We start from the raw sequence: 18,810 nt of genomic DNA, 5'->3' as shown, positions 1-18,810 counted from the left end.
ACTTGCAATTTAAAACAAAACGTAAAAGGCTAGCAAGTTGAGTGAAATGAGGAATGAGGGCCTTCAACAGTGATTTATGAGCAGAGTTTTGATGGGAGCTTTTATTTCAGGCAGTTCTGTTTCTTATTTAGGTTGTGTGTTTAACATAAGCAGGACCAGAGCTCATGTGACACTCTGTTGCCACTGAATGACGAAGACCCATCCGTTAAATCTAAAGCGGTCCACGTACTGTACATGGACATCCACCTGCTTCAATGCTGTCCACACATTTGAAAAACAAAAGTGACAGCCTCAACGGATTCACATAGAGGCCCAAAACTGACTTAAACTCAAGCCAGGCCTCTTACCAATGACAGATCACCTAGTCCATCACCCATCCATGATCTACAGGGGCACAGTTGGCAACTTAAGGGCAAATTTGGTACAAATGTCAGGAAGTTTTACCACACACACACACACAAAGACAGAGAGAGAAGTTGGCAGGATTAAACAGAGCAAGAGATATGAAAGATGCTTTATGATAGACACTAAGTGCCCAAGGAGATGGACTGGGACCCCAACTGGGTTGAAGGGCGATTTGTGGCCTGGACGGGAAGCCGGTATAGTAAAAGGACAGAGGGAAAGACGACCTGGCCGGACTACACGCTCCCTTACTGGGCGGACACCCGCAAGGCACACTGGGTATTGTAGCCTTGTCAGGTTCCAGGGGTGCCGGTGGGATCAGTGACCAAATAGTGCGGTGGACAGTAGGACTTTAGGGGCCTTCAAAGGTTCACTTGATGTTATTTTGGAGGAATTAGGTGGTGTCACGCATGTGCGTTAGAGGACTCCCTCCTGGGAGGTACTGTATGTAATACCCCACTAGGGCGAGAGAGGGTGCTGTTGCTAACACGTTCTTCTCTTTCTTCCTCAACAGTGCCAAGAAGCCGCCAGTGAAGGCAATTAGCTCCACCCCTTAAGGTCCCACCGACATTAATCCCTGGGCGTCCCAGAAGGGGGCGTCACTTTTGACACTAGCAAGCTGCAGGACAGAGCTACATTAATGATAGCTGATCAGTACCACCCCGCTCCCCCGATTTCAGAGATGTGAACTCTCAATGTTGCACCAGTTCATCACAGGGTGACCCACATTCACACAGGCGGTTTAGGGGATGGACTGCCAACCCCGTCCATTGTGGGTTCCTCTCTTGTGTTCAATACTGTCAGGATAGGCTCCGTCACCCTGTGGGTTTGCACTGGATGAAGACAGTCTGAGACTATCACAAATCCTCACGGGGGGAGCAGGAAGCCCACTTGAATGGAAAGCCACCTCTTTACTTGTCTAAGACATTTTAAGTGAAGTCTACAGCTGTCAGAAAAAAAAAAAAAAACACGTCTTTTCCAGATGTAACGAGTGTCTGCCTCATAACTGAAAAACAGCCCCCTAGCCCCCCAGTGGTTAGATTGTTGGATAGTTACAATAAAAAAAAAAGAAACTGATGAAAAGGTGGTAGAATTTGAGAAGCAATTAGGATTAAGTGGCTCTCCAAACAGAAGGAAAGCACTCGCTCAGCTTGAAAGGAGTCACGTATCTTTTGCGCAAACACCGACTTGCTGTGTGTGTGTGTGTTTTTAAATCCACTCACAATTTCATTTTAACACTAAAACCTTAACCAATAAGAATGAATGGCGGACTCCCACCGGTGCTTCTTGCAGGCCCGCGGTTTTTGAGCCAAACGTCTCTTAGCGTGAGCTCTTGCCAGATTTTTCATTTCCTTCTCCGTCGGCCATTGTGATGTCCAGCTAAATATTTACCCTTCCCAGATTAGCAAAATAGGATGAAATGAAGGCCCTTTGTAGTGCGGGGCCTAAGAACATTCTCACGCCTTCATCAGGACAAAGGGACACATCGGGCAGAGCGACGCCAGCCTGTTACTCATTAGAATGGGGCAAATTCCCCAGGCACTCGTATCCACTACAAACTTCTAGTAAATCTTTATTTTCTATGGTGCCATTAGCGGCCTGCACCATCATGGGGGTTGGGGTTCTCATCTGTAAAACAACCTGCTTAATCCGGCCGAGGGGGGATGGCAGCCTGTTCTGGCAGAAATGGGCACAAGGCAGGACACAACTTTAAATGAGGCAGGACCGGCTCACTTGACACCCCCACACTGCACTCGCAGGGGGGCGAGACGATTTGGAGTTGTGAGTTTTCCTATTTGACATCCTGACAGGTTAAGTTAAGTAAATAAAATTATTATAATGTAGCACATTTAAAAAAAACACAAATGTCATCCAAAGTGCTTTAAAAGAACAAAGTCTAAAACAGAAACTCCGCACAGAACCTAAAATGTCAGCTCTGATGGGGACTGTCATATTGAACATTAAAGATTCAGACGAGAACAAGTTGTGCAGCCCAACCAAGCCCGCCAGCCCTTTCCACTGAATTCTTCTAAAATGACATCAAGTTGAGTTTTGAAAGTCCCTAAAGTCCTCCTGTCCACCACACTACTTGGTCACTTATTCCAGGTGTCTCTGGTTCTCAGTGTGAAGAAAAACTTCCTGATGTTTGTGTGAACTTTCCCCTTCACACAAGTTTCCAACTGTGTCCCCGTGTTCTTGATGAACTCATTTTAAAAAGTCACCGCCTCGATTCACTGGACTAATCCCCTTCATCATTTTAAACACTTCAGTCAGGTCTCCTCTTCATCTTCTTTTGCTTAAACTGTAAAGGTTCAGCTCTTTTAATCTTTCCTCCATAACTCACCCCCTGTAGCCCCCCATAATCAGCCTAGTTGCTCTTCTTTGGACCTTCTCTTGTGCTGTTATATCCTTTTTGTAGCCTGGAGACCAAAACTGCACACAGGACTCCAGATGAGGCCTCACCAGTGTGTTATAAAGCTTAAGCAGAACCTCCTTGGACTTGTACTCAACATATCAAGGCGCTATATAACCCAGCATTCTGTGAGCCTTCTTGTTGGCTTCTGAACACAGTTGATAGTGTCATGTCCACTACGACTCCTATGTCCTTCTCATAAGGTGGACTTTCAATTTTCAGACCCCCATTGCGTATACAGATCTCACATTTTGACTTCCTACATCTAATACTTTACATTTACTGACATTAAATTTCATCTACCCAAACTGGTTTGCTGTTCAAGTCCCTCTGGGATTCTAGATTAGTTGATACCAACCGTGCTGGATTGGCATCTGCCAAACTTAACCAGCTTCTTATTTGATCTGTGGTAGGAGTGATGGATGTATTCAATGTGGAGGTGGGATTACATCAGGGATTGGCTCCGAGCCCTTTCTTATTTGCTATGGTGATGGACTGGTTGACAGAGGAGATGAGACAGGAGTCACCGTGGACTATGATGTTTGCTGAGGACATTGTGATTTGTAGAGATAGTAGGGAGCAGGTTGTGGAGACTCTGGAGAGGTGGAGATATGAGAGGAGAGGAATGAAGGTCAGTAGGACCACCAAGACAGAATATATGTGTGTGAATGAGAGGGAGGTCAGTGGAATGGTGAGGATGCAGGGAGTAGAGTTGGTGAAGGTGGAGGAGTTTAAATACTTGGAATCAACAGTACAGAGTAATGGGGATTGTGGAAGAGAAGTGAAGGAGAGTGCAGGCAGAGTGAAATGGGTGGAGAAGAGTGTCAGGAGTAATTTGTGACAGACGGGGATCATCAAGAGTGACAGAGAAGGTCTACAGGACGGTAGTGAGACCAGCTATGTTATATGGACTGGAGATGGTGGCACAGGAGACAGAGCTGGAGGTGGCAGAGTTAAAGATGCTAAGAGTGGCTTTGGGTGCGACAAGGATGGACAGGATTAGAAATGGGAGACAAAGTCAGAGGCGAGTTTGCTTTGGTTTGGACATGTGCAGAGGAGAGATGCTGGGTATATCGGAAGAAGGATGTTAACGATAGAGCTGCCAGGGAAGAGGAAAAGTGGAAGGCCTAAGAGGAGGTTTATGGATTTGGTGATGAGTGTAACAGAACAAGATGACGAGGACAGGAAGATATGGAAGAAGATGATCCGCTGTGGCAACACCTAACAGGAACAGCTGAAAGAAGAACAAGATTAAAAATGGCAGCGGCCCCAGCACTGACCCCTGCTGGACACAACTATTAATGTCACCCAACGCTGACTAGGTTTCCTGCACCATCACCCTCTGCTTCCTCTGTCGGAGTTATTGCTTCCCCCATCAACACATCACACCCTGATCTCCCACCTCTTTTAGTTGGATGCCCACCCACTCATGTAGGAACTTATCAAATGCGGACCAGTCAATAACTTTAAGAACTTTTGAAAGGTAAACTGTTGTAAAGTCTTAAGTCTGGACTTAAAACCGCAAGTAATGTTACAGCTGTCATTTCTGAGGGTGTGTATGATGGCATAGGTGCCCACAGTTGGCATACTCCCTCAACCCGGGACCATCGATAGCCACGTCTGAGATTGAGCTGAGCAATGAGGAGACATCATACAGCAGAGGCAGGTGCAAAATGAGAAAAGGGCTTTATCATCATCAAACAGTGTTCAAAAAGTGCAGAGCCCGCCATATATTAGTCAATAAATATTGCAGAATTAAAAACAATGCCACTCAGTACTGACTGTAGTCAAAATGTTTGTACCAATCAAATAATAAAAGGCAGAACACAAATAAGCAGAACACTAGCCAAATTACTTTTGTAAAGTTTAAATAAAGTCTACGTAAGACTGTGTTCATTTAAACATTACAAAATAGGAAACCAGAGATTTTATAGTCCTAGAGAGCATTTAGAGATCCCGGAGAACAGAGGGCTCAAAATCAGAGGTACTGGCATTAAAGCACAGAGCCTCTATTCATAATGCAAACGTCTATGCTGGGCATTTTATAGGCAGAGGCTGTGATGTGCCCAATGTGTGCCACTTGCATTGCAGACATACAATCAACATGATGACCACCTCATAAATTGCTGAAACCATTTCAAATCCCCCAGCAGGCCCACCCTCAACCTAATTCTGAATCGCTCACAGATCATAAATCCTGCACCGTGGAATTTTTCCCATATCTCAATACACTGAGCACAGCCAAAGAAGTCATCACCATTTAAAGCGCATGATCTCAGCTTCAAAAGTATTTCACAAGAGCTCTATAAAGTTCATAGGTGCCCATACATGTCGTGCCGAGAAGGAGAACGCATCTCCCCTGTACCGACCGACAAATCGACTTTCATTCCAGGACTTCTACCCTAAATTTAACCATCCAGTCAGTCGGTCAAAGGTCAAGTGGGGTTGGTGGCTTTCAGGGCAGCAATGGAAAGAAGGAGTTGATGCCAAAATAGGCTCCAGCTCCCTGTACTCCTCCATCGAAGAAAGCAGATTGGGATAACGGGTGGAATGTCAGCGGTTTAACCATCTTTAAAACGTTCTTAATATTTCAATTCAAAGATGCTGTGAACCATAAAAGAAGAAGTTGCTGAATTGGATTTGTGAAAGTTCTGGTTGGCCCTACTTAAACTAGCAATGCCAAACAGATGATTGTAGTGCATCAATAAAAGGTAGAGGAGTTTAACATCCTTACCGGTTGGGTGATCAAAGCCGCTAGGAGGACACCATGGGTGCAATTCTTCAAACACACGGTTATCTGCAAAAAAATCAAGAGAATATGTAATATTAGAAACATTAAAATTAATGAAGTGTGACAATTTAATCCTCAGAACGGCTTTGTAGTGTCGCCCACGAGCCTCGAATCTTCACAGATGAAGAGAAGTTGAATGATCTTTCAACAGCGTTATTACATGTGACGGAACAGTGCTTCCAGTACAATCCAGAAACAAAATATGTCAAATTATGAAGTAAAAAAAACATCGAATTCACCACATCACGCTCGCAATTTAAGACCAGGATTGGCCGTTTATTTTAAATAATGTGTTCACCTGCAGAAGGATCAGTCGCAACTTCAAGCCACCATTGTTCCTGTTAATCTGTTAAGTTCCGAGTCACAAGGGTGACACTACATGGCAGTTCTAAATTGTCTCTAACTGAACGTGAAGCAATAATAATGACGACGAAACAAATAATGAAGACATCAAGCCAACACATCCACGGATAGCCGGTCTGCTTTATTGCCCTGCCCGTTCAACTAATTAAACATGGAATTTGTTAAAGGTTAAATTGAAATGAAAAAAAAAAAATAGAAAACATTTAGCATGCGCATAAAAATGCTGATCAAATATTCATGAGTACACCACTTAGGATTTTAAAATATGCCCCTGGGCTCAGGCGATGTCCACACAAGTTGAAAATGATCGGTCTGCACCAACGTTTTTCACATTGTTTTTGAAAGTATCTCGACCCGCACTAAAAACGACCCAAAAATGAATATGGCCGTTCACCTATACTTGCACATTGGGGAAAAAAAAAAAAAAAAAAATCTGAAGGAATGTTCGTGCTATGGGATTTAAAAAAAATCAGTCAAGGGAATGATAACTAAACAAAAGTGAAGCTGGTCAAGTTGTCCGCTTTAAAAGAAAATTGTTTTAAAAGGAAAAACAATCTCAATTCACACGGTTTACAAAAGTATCTCCATTCACAACAAAAAAGCCCATGAAGTAAACATTCACTTATACTGGGCATGCTACCATCAGAGGAAAAATCCATAAAGTGATGGTAATGCTGCCAGCCAAGGGATTCATCACAGAACTGTAGCGAGCGATAAAGTCTTTGAACACCGCATATGTGCACAAAAGGCAAACTGCACAAAACACAATCCATGAAGGGTGACCAATCAGGGAATGAGACATTGTAATGAGTAGTATCCAATCAGAGAAGGGCTACACAATAAGCACGAACCAATCACAGGTCGATTAGACACTGCGCGGTGTAACAAAAAGGTGATATCTCAACGCCTGACCTGACACAGACAGATACGGGAGGCAAACTTATAAAACAAACAAAATGTTTAATTTTTCTTTGCCTGTGGGCAACGCCTTCCCCGCTCCCAGAGGCACAACACAGTCCCAATAAGCACCACCAAACTAATACTACTCTTTCTTTCTCCTCTGCTCCTCTCCATCAGGCTTTGTCTCCTTCCTCCCGACTCTGGCTCTTTTGCTGGGTCTCCACCAGTCCTTGACCCGGAAGTGCTTCTGTCCATGTAACTCGTCAGCACTTCCTGGTCAGATGCAGAACTGTATTTTTCTTCAGCCCGGAAGTACGTCTGTGCTTCTGTCCCTGTGACTTGAGTACTTCCGGGCTATGTACACAGTAGGGACTTCCCCAGTCTCCCTGCAGCGTCTCTGGACGGCACCCAGCAGGGCTATGTTGCCGAACTCCAACTCCCATAGTGCCCTGCGGGCATCTGGGGCACCACTGCAGTCCAGAGAAGCTGCCATCTACCATCCTAGGGGAGCCAGTGTCCCTGATAAGCTGCCCTCCCCCATCCTTCTGTTACTGGGGCGTCCCGGCCGGGATAAACTGCCAGCCATCCCTTACAGCTGTCACACCTCCAAGTTTTCACCCACCCACACCACAACAAAGAGTTGGCATTTTCAGAAGTATACGGGCTCTGGAGAGCATTTTCAAAAGTCTCTAATTTCAGGGATTAAAAATGCCAGGGTCGTGTGGACAAGAGGTGAAAACAAAGTAATGTCTGCATTTTTAAACGAAAATGATTTTGTACTATGATGTAACCTTAGACTACTGGTCCATTTCTCACAGAGCTCGAGTTCAGGAGGTTGAATTGACCCCACTATGGCCATCAGATCCGCTGACGGCTACAAACTCGCAAGCGTTTCGGTCAACAGCTGCTTTCGTGGTGTCTTACGGACTTTCACACCCAGCAGGTTTTGACCTTCAAGTTTGCACAAGGATAGCAGATACTCAGAACTTCACACCCCCCTCTTATTTGGCTGCGACACACGTACACCAGGTGGTCATCTTCCTGGTTTTATCAAGGTAAGTAGTCCCACCTCATAATGAGAGGGGACAACATCACTAACACGGGCTCGGTTTTCCGTCCAAAGTACCAACAGGCAGCACCAGGACGATGCCTAATGCCCACCTTCGGCTCCAAGATGGCCCCATCCCTTCCAGTCTTCCCACTACAAAAACAAACCGTCCACGAAGGATGGCGGCTCATTCTGGAACCAAATGGCCAAAAAGGCGGCGCTCCCTTTAACCCATCGTGTGGTGTATTCTCTTGATGCTGGCCAGTCTGGTCATGAAGTTGATGGCACTCAGGCAGCGCAGCGGCACTAAACTTTTGATTTTCTTCTCCTTTGGCAAATATTTAAATGGGGTAGCCCTGCTGGTGCCCCTCATATTCTTACTGGCTCTCACAGTTCCGTCCACCGGTCACAGGCTATAAAATTTAAAATGCCATGAAATGTCCACTTCTATTAATTACAAGCCAACCAAGTGGAATGCAATGGAAACCACCAACATCACAAATCCACGAGGAAGCAGAGCTGCCCACCATGCCGCCCTGTTTGGAGAACGAAAATTAATTTGTGTGTCTGCTCTGCCTGCCAAACTTCAGAAGACTGGAGTCCTAAAGGCTAGAGATTTAGATGTAATAACGGCTTCCCTATACGGCCATCAATGAGTCATACGGCTCTGTTTTATTGACACATAAAAACAGACAACGCTGTAATTTATCTCATGCTACGCAAAAGGAACTTGAGTGACTGAAATCCGCGACACACGAAACCACATTAAAAACGGCACGACTGCTTTGAACACGGTAACATCCCGAGGGTCTTCGGTACCAGCCAACGGGCCACAGGGCTGGATAGCTCCTTCAGCCCACAAGGATGAGACTCTCACATACAGTCCGCGCTTTCAGGCGATCATCCAAAGCCTCCTCTTTGCATCCAGCTGGGCTCATTTTCCAAAGGTTAACGCCAATATTTCCATGTTGGTGTTGCTATGAATATTACAATAAAAAAATAAAAATAAAAAAATAAGCATTAACACATTTTTCCCTCAAGCACACTGCCAGAGAGGACTAGAAAAAAAAAAAAAAAAAAAAAAAGAAGCAAAGAAAGCAGGCGGCTGTCAAATGCGTACACTGAAGCTCCTCAGGTTCACTGCACAGTTCATTTTGGGAGAGGGTGGAATTAAGGGGCTGTTATGCAACAAAGTACTGGTCATTTAAACCGAACTGCTGAAAAAAATTCAAATGAAACTGCCAAACCGATGAGCACACATGTGCACTTGGGAGACAACTTCATGGCTCATAAATGTAATTCCACTCCCAACCAGGGGTTGGCGCCGTTGCCCAATGCCTCTTCTCTTACTCCTTCTGCAGAAGCAGTGATTGACAGTTGCAATATTAATGAGGTCACTTCTGCGTCCCGATTACCTGAACCCGCCTCTTCCTGCCTTCCAGAGTGAAAACCCGAATGGAGATTCATCTCCGAAAACACTATTTTTTCAATCTGCCAATTATACGGGGTTCACTATGGTGCCCCAACTCTGACGGTACAGACCTATAAATACCTGGGAGTGCAGCTGGATGATAAACTGGACTGAACTGCCAATACTGATGCTCTGTGTAAGAGAGGACAGAGCCGACTATACTTCCTTAGAAGACTGGCGTCCTTCAATATCTGCAATAAGATGCTACAGATGTTCTATCAGACGGTTGTGGCGAGTGCCCTCTTCTATACGGTGGTGTGCTGGGGAGGCAGCATATAGAAGAGGGAGGCCTCACGCCTGGACAAACTGGTGAGGAAGGCAGGCTCTATTGTGGGCATGGAGCTGGACAGTCTGACATCCGTGGCAGAGCAACGGGCGCTGAGCAGACTCCTGTCAATCATGGAGAATCCACTGCATCCACTAAATAGTATCATCTCCAGACAGAGGAGCAGCTTCAGCGACAGACTGCTGTCACCGTCCTGCTCCACTGACAGACTGAGGAGATCGCTCTTCCTTCACACTATGCGACTCTTCAATTCCACCTGGGGGGTTGGGATAAACGTTAACATTATACAAAAGTTACTGTTTGTTATACCTGCATTGTTATCACTCTTTAATTTTATATTGTTATTATCAGTATGCTGCTGCTGGAGTATGGGAATTTCCCCTTGGGATTAATAAAGTATCTCTCTCTCTTTTTGTGATTTATTGTTACAGAAGTGAACTTTGTTCCATCACAGTCTTAATATTTTTCTGTGCTCTTCCTCAAGAGGGTTTGTAGTGCGATTTTGTTTGGGGTTCATTATAATTATTTTAGGAACACTAGTTTGAGACGTTGAATTTACACCATTACGGCCATCAGATCTGCCGACTACTACAAACACAAACATTTTGGGCGATGGCTGCATTCATTGTGTCATATGGACTTTCACACCCGGTAGGATTGGACCATCACGTTTTCACGAGGAGAAGAAATACTCAGGACTTCACTTCCCCCTTATTTGGCTGTCACAGATGTGAGCCTGGCAGGGGTCATCTTCCTGACTTTAAAAATCGAGGTAAGCAGTACCACCCCACAATGAGAAAGGGAGCCATCACTAACTGACTTCTTTTCCTTCCAGTTCTGACAGGCAGATGCCTAGTGCCCGCCTTCAGCGCCGAGATGGCCCCGCCCCTTCCACTCTGCACTTTATATAAAAAAAAAACGAGCCGCCCATGGAGGGTGGCGGCTCATTCTGGAACCAAAAAGCGATGGAGGCGGAGTTTCCTTTAACCCAGTGTGGTGCATTTTCTTGCTGTTGGCCTGGTTTGTTATATCGAGGCAAGCAGTACCACCCCACAACAAGGGGGAGGCTGCCATCACTAACACCGTTTTTTTTTCCCCTCTGACAGATGGACCCTTTCACATTTAAAACGAGTCACAAACCTGCGAGACTTAAACGGCGGGTCACGACGCACCATTTAAGATACTACGTTCTAGAGGCTCTCTGCAGGCCAGACACGAAGAATACCTCGGTCAAAGGCTTCAGACTCCTCGCCCATTGTGCAGGACTTTCTCCAAGGAAAATCCATCCTCGAAGCAGGCCGGCCCTGTGCAAACACTGGAAGCACAAATACGAACTATTGGCAGCCTAAATGGCAGTTTCCTGTTCTATTTAGTGCACAATGAACCATAAATTATGCCAATTTTCTAGTTCAGATTTCATAAATGACCAAAAAAAAAAAAAAAAAAACACTTACAATGGAAAAAATTCCAATCCAGTGTCAGAAAGACAGAACAACACAGACAATATATTTTAGTAGACATGTGGTGTGGTACACTCTTTCACATATTTTATGTTGCAGGTCAAAAAGAACTGTCTGTACAGACAGACAGTGTAGTAGGCAGGATTAGATAGATTAATCTATTACAGTATATAATCTATAATAATATACTGTAATGAGAGAGAGAGATAGATATATAATCTCTATAATCCTGCCAACAACACAATCTCTCTGAATTTAGTGTAGTAGGCAGGATCTCTACATATACACACACACATACACACACAATTTCTTTATTTTATATATACACACATATATATATACATACACACACACACACACACACACATATATATTAGAAATGTACTTGCATGTTTTACTTAGAAATAACACAATGTCTGGCAAACAGTAAAGTAAAAACATATTTAATCTGATTGTGCCCAACAGATATTTAAGAAGAAAAAATGTCTTTAATTGGGATAGAAGACAAACAGGAACAGGCATCCTGGTGTTTTATAAGCTCGACTTCAAGGGCTTTTCAGGCTAATGGCTGCTATTATTTTAGAAGCCTTAACCCCATGGGCAAAAAGGTCAAAGGAGCCCCGCAGCTTTTCCTCTGGCATACTTGTACAGTTAATAAGGCCACTGGGGAGCCGACTTCTAGATTACCAGCGTTTTCTAAAGATACACCTCTTAATGAAGAGTTTAGAGGTTCAGATGGAAAAGGGAAAGGAAAAAAAAAAAAAATGAAGTCAGTCAGTGACCCGCAGCTCCATCCGCCCAACACTGAAGCCAATTACTGCAGTCCAGGGTGTCAACACCAGGATCAGGCTCACAAGTTGTAAAGCACTCTTTTTGCTTTCTTATTATTCCTGGTTAGGACAGCAAGTTGGTACAGGGGTCCAACACAATCCCACACAACCAGTTGTGGACAGCGTCCAGACTCCACATGGAAAGAAAACTCACGTAGACATGTCATCTAAGTACTGCCGTTCTCCACCCACATCCCCAAGGATGCACAGGTCAGGTTAATCGCCAGTTCTAAATGAACATTGTGTGGATGCCTCCGTTAGAAACCTACAGTGTTATCGGAGCCTGCTTAGAACTTCCAAGATGGGCTGCAACTCCTCACTAGCCGAAATGAGATTAACATTCCTTTCATTAATTTAGTAAGGCAGGGTCCGACCCTGGATGGGACATCGCACGGGCAAGTTTATGGGTTAAAACTTGAGGAGATCCTGAAGAGGATTCCTCATTTGAATACAATGAACAAGAAAACACAGTTAAGCTCCACTGCTGCCCATGAAGGAGCATTGTAGATTCGAAGGGTTACGAACTTATTAATTGAATTAGTTGGTGGCAGGGGTGAGACAAGAGGTTCACCAGGCATGGATCAGTCCATTTCATTTTGAGCCTACCAATGGCCTCACTTATGCAGACCACCACCAAGGGACGTTTCCAAAGACAAATAAAACACGCACTCGAGAAAGAAAGCCATGTACAAGTGAATAATAAACAGCTCCCTACCCCAGGTCCTTCTTCAAACCTGTCCCTCCACTTTCACACAAGAAGCCCTCCCTTCCTCACGTCTCTCAAATGGACTACGTGGAACGAATGTCGTCTTTCATGCCTTTACATTCAAGAAGCCACCCTGTTAGGAGGCTCCATCAACCACGGGCATCCCACTTAAAGTCGACGTTTACAAAGAAACATCTGAGCAATGCTCACAACTTTGCCTACATAAAGCTGTGGTTTTACTTCTCCAGTGGACCTTTAGTTATTATGGGGGGCTAAAGCAGCACCAAAACAGAAAATCCACAGGAGCAATGAGCTCAAAATGAGGAGTTCTTGTACGTCAGTGCTTATGGAGCCTTCCGTTTGTGGTCCACACTCCACGTCTTCCTTCTTCTTGAGGATTAGCTGGAGTTCAACATCTTCCATCACCACATGATGTTCTTGGAGAGTGCAACGTCCAGGGATGTGTGGTCTGAATTAGGGATAGGGCTGAAGTGCAGTGGGCCAAAGAGCTCAGCCCCGATGGAAGAGAAGTTCCAACTGGGCAGAACACGACGCTGCTGTGTGGAGCTTAATATTTAAACTTTTGAAACTACTCTCAGACATTCAGATAGAACTTTAATTTCCTTTACACCTAAATTTGCCCATAGAACACAAAAAAGTCTCTGGTCGTATGGATTTTTTTTTCTTTTCTCACCCCATTTCTTCCGTATTTGAAACACTCCCGTCACTTGACTGCATACAAAAGTCTCTAATGAAGTAAATCTAATAAACGCACACCTCACAATACTAAACTCAATTCTCCACATCACAGACTGTAGGCTTACCGTGAAAACGTTTGCATTCACTTTTTGGGAAAAATAAGACCTTCAATGACCGCAAATCCTTAGGCAAAAAATTTCTTTTGTCTTTTTCCGAAAACCTTCGGAAGTGTAATAATGGGCTCCTTTTGAAACTGTAATGGGTTCCTTTCCTGCTGTGACAGATTATGAAGTGACTAAAGGTCAAGTCCAGTTTGGCTACACATTTCAAGAGGGAATTGTCCCCCCCGCCCACATGTCACATAGGAGTCATTACCAACCCATCAACACTTCAGCCGGGACCAAAACATGATAAAGATCAGCTGGCTGCAGGCTGGAGGAGATAAAAATCTACTGAAGAGGAAATCGGTCTCAATGTGCTTTTAGTTTCCGAAATGGTGTGTAGGTTTTTGTTTTACTTTAAAAAAAGGATAAGACCTTTAGGAGCCATCACTTCAGGGCAAGTGTTATGCTCTGCTAGCTTCCAGAAAAAAATTCTAAAAAAATAAATAAATAAATAAAATGTATTTTTTTTCCCAGACAAAATGTTTTAGAAGACTTCGAGTTGGAGGGATTCAAGTTCGAATCCTGGCCCATTCTCTGTACGTCTCTAGGGGGCTGATTACATGTAAAAGTTAAATTAGTCTTATCCAGCCATCCATTTCCTTAAACCACTTCATCCAACACAGGGTTGAAGGTTAATACTGTGTGATTATGAAAAATCGCTAGATTTCCTTTTCTCACCCACTCACCCTCCCACCCCTTTGAGTATCCTGTTCCGTATTTTGTCCCACCCGGAATCTGAACTTTAGGATGCCTAAGCTCCACCTTTTCTACATCCTTTCATATCCAAGAAAGCCCAAGCTTGGGTTCTGCTTTGGTTGACCCTGCCAGAGAGCATTTGGGAAAAACAGTGGCCTCTTCTGGCAACTAGCAGAACTGCAGGCAACCCAGGGGGAAATTACATGTAGCCTCCAAGCAGAAATGAAAGAGAAAAGCGTAAGATACTCTCGATTCAGACACCCTTCACTTTCCACACAATTTATTGTGCTTTAGATGGATACAAATGACAATTTTATCCATCAATCTACAGTCAATGACAATAAGGACAAATGGAAAACTTGGTTTCTGAAAGGTCTGAAAATGTATTTAAAAAACAAAAAAAAAAAAACACACAAAAAAAAAAAAAAAAAAGGCGGAAAATTCTCTTTTCTAGAAGCAGTGAGACCCTTTACTGTGGCCCTCCACATGGTGGTCAGGTGCCTCCCATCTGCTTTAATTGTCCTTGAGAGGTTTCTAGAATTTGACTGGACTCCATTTGTGACCAACTGAATTTGTTGGACGTCATGTAGAAAGGCACATGTGTACCAGCATATAGAAGGACCTGCAATTCACACTTCACGTCAAAGACAAAAAACTGAGCGATGAAGACCAAGGAACTCTCTAGGATGAAATGGTGGCGAGGCAAAGATCGGGGCGAGAGGAACGTTTGGCAAATTTATTAAAAATCACAAACCGAATGGTCTCATTTCTCGAAGTTTTCAGTCTCCTTTGCCATTTCCGAATGGCAGACCAACCACATACATTACCTGGTAAGTAACCACCCACACAATTCAGGTCGAGACTCGGACTACGAATGCAATGAATGCAAATACTCTGGAACCACAGGCTGTCAAATAAACGAACCACACGCCGTGGCGCAGCGTAAAGGGGCTTCGTCTCCGACGCGGACATCCGAGGTTCGACCCCTAGGAGGGGAGCAGTAGAGTGTGTACGCCTGATGAGCCCAAATGAGGGCGAAACACATGTCGCGTACTCTCCGCATTATCAGACAGTAAACTATGCAAAAATTATATATGACAGACAGGTCCATAAACAGGAACATGGACAAAACTTAATCATAATTATATTGGATAAAGACAGACAGACAGACAGAACACACAGACATAAACAACATAATAGAAGCATATATATGGTCATATATGACCATCAACAGTATATTAAAAAGATAAGAGACAAAATGTATAGTTTGACACATAAGGAATAAACACACACTGTATAAATCAATAGATAAATGGTGCCACGCATGCACATCAAAGGGTCACCTGCCAAGCTTGTCAGACGTAAGCACTACCACCCTGGGACAGCTGGAGGTGCAATTACCGACTCTGTCTCAGAGAAGACGTCCATTGAAGTCAACTGACCCGCCCCTTCTGGTCTATGACCTATAACAACAAGGCGCTCCCAGAAGGAGGAGTCTCATTCTCATGATGAACCACCCACATTGTGGAGCTCCGCCCCTAAAGCCTGACCACTCTCCACAGTCTTTAAGATACGGCTGACAGCCATGTTTTGCTTTTACTTACAGCTCCACCGAGCGCTCATTATTATGGGTCTACTTATTATCATTATTTTGAGTAAATGAGGTGGCTCAGTTGGCACCCCAATATTTCATCTCAACTCCTGTTTTACCCTCGACTGACTACAACAGAAAGTAAAAGATCCCAAATAATCACTGAAGACAGACTATATAAAACAAAACAAAAAAGACGGATATAAAAAGGAGTACAGTATAAGATAATGACAGATACAGAACATGAGGTAAATTATAGGAGGCGGACAAATATGAAAAATAATTTAAATAAAGTAATTTAAACGGGCTTAAAAGTTAATCTACTAGATAGAGAAGAGACCGAGGCAGTAGACACAGACGGACTCAAAAAACATAAGTGGATAAATATGTCAATATTTAAGATAAGAAATGGGCACTCTTAAGAAAAAGAAAAAGACAAACAAAGACAGACAGGCAAATAGGAAGGCCACCAAATACCAGACAGATAAATGGTTATGAAAAGGACTATGTGACAAAAAGAAATGAAAGGCGTTACATGAGAGAGATAAGAAAGATGCTTTATGATAGACACTAAGTGCCCAGAAAGCTATGGATAGAGAGATATGGATAGAGAGAGAGAGAGAGAGAGAGTCTATCATAAATCATCTTTCATATCTACAGTAAGTGCCCAAGGGGATGGACTGGCACCCCAACTGGGTTAAAGGAAGATTTCTGGCCCAGACGGTAAAAGGACAGGTGGAAAGACCACCTGGCTGGACTACACGCTCTCCCGACTGGGCGGACACCCGCAAGGCACACTGGGTATTGTAGTCCCATTAGGGGAGCCTTGTCAGGTTCCAGGGATGCCGATGGGATCAGTCCTGCCTACTTTTAAACACTTCCATCGGCTTTGTGCCCTGGCACCAGATGTACTCCCGGGTCCAACATAAAAAAGGAGCCACTCGCCCTCATCCAGGAGAGTTGGAGTCTGGTGTGGAGGATGGAAGGAGAGATGAAAAGAGAAGATGAAGAATTGTATGGGGATTGTGTTAATCACAGAAGGCATTTGTAAAAATAAACCTTTTTATTCTATCAGGACTTGTGTCATGGTGGTTGTGTCCAAGGTTCGGCAGCAGCACCCCCTAGTGGTCAAAATAGATAAATATAAAACTATGTAATAGATGAACAGAGAGAAAATTTGAAATAAATTAAAGCAGATAATATACGGTGCCTCTTGCGGCCAACATACAGACAGTGAAGCACAAAGCCGGCACGGGGCGGGCAGACAGGCTGGCACTATATGGTAGCTCAACATAAATGGACTGGTAGGTATGACAGGCGCTGTAGTAATGGCATTGATATTGTCACATGCAGACAATTGGCACCGCTCTCCAGTGCCATGATAAACAGCAACTCCTAAGTTCATTTTCTCGAGGAGTATAACAGAGAGGCGTGCAACAAGCTGCGCGTGATGAACAAGCCAACTAAGCGACTGGCGCGCAGCGTAATTGGACATTATCTGTGTTTGTTTAAACTCACATCTGCCAGGAAAGGTTAGTAAATCATTTCAATATAATTATTGCTTGTAGCTCTTCTCAAGTTAACATTTGTTCTTCATTTAAAAATACTTTAACTTTAGAATGAGGAGGGAAGAAAGAAAAAAAAAAAAAAAAAAAAAAAAAAAAAAGGCACATCTGGTTTCTGTATTGTCCACACCTGCAAAACGACAGTCTCACCCACTTCATCAAAGAGAAGAACCATTTGGCAGCGAGGCTCAGCCTTCCAGCGCACTTCTACACTTTCCCGCTCGACGGACGGACGGACGGACGGCCATGTGAAAAATGCCAATTACTTGAAACCTGAGAAGAGCCCGGTGAGTTGTGAATTCAGAATGGAGAAAGAAAACAAAGCCCCTTAATCAAAAGCACGCTGAAATGTGATAGAACGAATCAGCAGATCGTAAAAGAGACCGAGATCAATGCAATTACAAAAGCACATGTGGGTCAGGAATAAGTACGAGGGGGGCACGTGCGAAAGGGGGCAGAGTAGACTTAACTGCTGGGGGGCACTTGTCAGCATTTAAAAAAAATAAAAACACGACGACACCCCCCCCCCCCCCCCAAATCCGTCCATCTCTACATCTGCTCAGGGCCGCAGTAAGCTGCACATACGAGATGGGAACAATCCCTGGACTGGACACCAAACCGTCACCAGTGTATACTGACGATGCCTCGTAACAGGGACGATTTAGAAAAGAAAGAAAAAAGGAAGGGGGGGGTTATAAACTGTAACACTGGCACGATGAGCACATTGTCCGAGAAAACTTTTCCTAAAAATGTTCCCGTTTCACACCAAAGCTGCATGCCTGACTGCTCATTGGAATACAAGGAGCTATAAAAAAAAAGAAAAAGAAGGCACTTGGCTAATGAAATACTTCAGTAAACCTTAAATCATCCAACACCTGGAAAGATTTTCCATAATTATGAAAAACGAAAAAAATAAAAAAATAAAAGTCACTATTTTCCGGGTAGATTTCTAACATCTGGAACAATCAGAACAAAAGGCAGAGAGAGTTTTAACATTTCCATTGTATGTCAGCAATTTATGCATTGCTCCCGAGACGTTATTACCGTTAAATATTTCATTATCATCTTCTTCCTCTGCTATGTGGTGTCGAGGTTTTAAAGATTTTGTGAAATATTTTAAAGGGCTTAAAAAAATTAAAAAAGGTCACATGCTCAATCCAGCGTAAACCAGTCCAGGGTCACAATCAGCAACAGCCTAACCTGGCAGCACTGGGTGCTACACCGTACCATGCAAAAGTACGAAAAATGGCTCCTCTTTCCTGCTAAAAATATATATGGACATACCAAAATTCGATTTTCTTTTACACTGTATCTATAGATTTTTTTTTTTACATCACTGTAAAGAAAAGTCGAATTTGTAATAAATTTATTCAACAAAAAGTCAACATGAATTGCTATGCTCGTTTGTGAAAAAAGTAAGCCCCA

General features: G+C 43.7%; 2 protein-coding genes across 2 annotated transcripts in view; both read right to left on the bottom strand.

Moving 5' to 3' along the window:
- Positions 1-18,810, bottom strand: part of brox (BRO1 domain and CAAX motif containing) — a 445,085-nt gene that overhangs the window by 208,225 nt on the left and 218,050 nt on the right. The gene's annotated exons all lie outside the window — the stretch shown is intronic.
- disp1 (dispatched homolog 1 (Drosophila)) overlaps positions 1-18,810 on the bottom strand; it is a 159,196-nt gene that overhangs the window by 94,727 nt on the left and 45,659 nt on the right. The window contains 1 exon segment of the mRNA XM_028821042.2: positions 5,550-5,612. The gene's annotated coding sequence lies outside the window, so the exon portion shown is untranslated.

The sequence above is a fragment of the Erpetoichthys calabaricus genome, chromosome 15 (genome assembly GCF_900747795.2).
Source record: "Erpetoichthys calabaricus chromosome 15, fErpCal1.3, whole genome shotgun sequence".
Lineage (NCBI taxonomy): Eukaryota > Metazoa > Chordata > Cladistia > Polypteriformes > Polypteridae > Erpetoichthys > Erpetoichthys calabaricus.
The sequence above is the reverse complement of the archived record's forward strand: the minus strand, read 5'-3'. Positions and strand labels throughout refer to the sequence as shown.